Consider the following 2362-nt stretch of genomic DNA (forward strand, 5'->3'; position numbering starts at 1 on the left):
ATTAATACTGTATTGCATATTTGAACTTTGCTAAGTGTAGACCTTAAAAGTTCTCATCACAAGAGAAAACTTCCGTGACTACATATAGTGACAGGTGTGAACTAGACCTACTGTAGTAATCATTTCACAATATATACAAATATAAAATAAAAAAAGAAGAAAACCCCAACTGATTCTTTTGATTGTCAATGTCAAGAATTAAGCAGTACCACTGACCTCCCTAAGGAAGAAAGTGACTAGTAATTTCTCTGATCCTCCCATCTTGCCCAGACTAGTACTCAATAAATATTTGAATAAGTGAATAACTGGAAAAAAGACAGTTGTGAGTAATTAGCCCTGCTCAAACAGCAGCTATGTAATGTATATACTCACAAGGTACCATCTTTGGATTGACAGTGAGTCTCTCCTCATTCAAATGGCAAGTTCACGGATGCAATGCCTACTAGAGCACTATAGTACTCCATGTGGGCTAATCAAATGGAGGAAGATTATTCATGAGAACAGAACGCTCCTGTTGTATTGGCCAAATATCAGAGGTAAGATATATATGATTACCTTGGTCTCACTTTGTTGCTTGTTGTCTAGTACTGGCAGCGAATGGAAACTTTCATAAGGCCTCACGTGAACTGGATAGGATGTCAGTCTCACAAAGTGTGCAAATAGGGGAGAATTAAAAAACACAAAATAACTGTTATATCTAATGTCAAAGAAGAATTGTACTTAGTCTCTGGAGATGGAGCTTTAGTACACTTAGGATACCATCACCCTCTCCCTACAAATTATAATTTGCACTGTCATGTATAATAGAGTGATTGACTATCTTGATTTACAAGGGACTGAGGAATTTCTCAGGATGAAGGGCTGTGGGTGCTAAACTCAAAAAAGTCTTAGGTAACCAGGAAAGTCCACATGAATCGGGATGAGTTAATTACCCTAAATATAAACATAGCATACATACATGAACATATTACATGTTTTATGTCATATTCAGTAAACAGCACACTGCCTAGCAATGAGAAATATTAAGAGGCAGAATTCAGTTGAGATTTTAGACACCAGGTTATGAACTTACTATAGCATAGACTCCACAGCAGATAGAATTTACACAGTAAATTATTTTTTACATGGTGTTAAGAGTGTTTGGATAAATGATCTCATTTTGCATCACTGGTAATACTTACGGACTGTGAGGACAAGTGATTACCCATCGTCACTCAGGTTTATGAGACCATGTTGGAGCCTACAGACTCTGGCCTATTGGCACGAGAAATACCAAACATTTACCAAAAGTGCCAAGTCACTGGACCCATGGGGTTAGTTTATTTTGAAAAGAGAACTGGACTTTCTATCAAGGACCAGAAAAATGTTGAAAACAACGAAAATCTGTGCTGTGTTTGTAAAAAGCGAAGACTCTCACCCTGATCTAAACCAGACTGGTTTCCTCCTGGCTCCCTCCCTTTTCCCCTTAATTAAGCTAACTGGAAAGGAAAGGCTTTCATCAGACCAAAACAGCAATCTTCCTATCCTAATCTCTAGGACAAAACAGAGGATCTGGTCTGGAATTGAATTTGAAATATTAAAGAAAAATGACTACCAGCTTAGTGCTGTCACTGTCCCGTGTTTATTTTTCTTTCTTTTATGTCTGATATCAAGGAGAAAGTAATGTCCTCTGCTGTAAGTTTGAGCATGTTTGCATTTTGAGATAATGAGAATTAATGTTGGAGGGCCAAACTAACACCAAACCAGCTCTGTTCTTCCCATGTGTGTAAAACATTTTGTAATGACTTTCACTTAATCTGGGAGCCTGGCAGGCTGCCGCAAACCACCTAGATCCAAGTGGCTGAGTTTCTTTTTCAAAAAGAAAAATTTATATGCTGGAAGTCAGAAATGAGGGCATCGGGAAAATGGAGCTCTGCAAATTGCTTTATCCATTTGGATTTTTCCTCCATCTCTGTCTTCTTCTCTTCCAGCTTCTGGCACACACAGCAGTGATCTCTTACCTCACAGCTATTGTAAAGGCAAGCCTTGCAGAGAAAAGGGCAGAGATGAATTTTCCTGAAGGAGCTGTAAACTCAGGGAACTCAGCGCTGAGCCATCATCTGTGGGATTCATTCAGCGAGGGGGCCCAGACACAATGGTCATTTGTTGTGGGGTAGACAGTAGTTGACAGGATGTTTGGCTTTTCAATAGCTGTTTTGCCAACTGTCCACACAGTCAGTGTGATTCGAGCATAAGAATCTCTTGCTTAAAATCTTTCTATAGACTCTCAACACCCACAGGGTAAATTCCAAATCCCCAATTCCCTTGGCTTGAGGCCCAAGGCTTTTCCTGCACTGGTCATCTTTAGCTCTCAGGATTCATT

Source organism: Canis lupus, chromosome 18, assembly GCF_011100685.1.
Source record: "Canis lupus familiaris isolate Mischka breed German Shepherd chromosome 18, alternate assembly UU_Cfam_GSD_1.0, whole genome shotgun sequence".
NCBI lineage: Eukaryota > Metazoa > Chordata > Mammalia > Carnivora > Canidae > Canis > Canis lupus.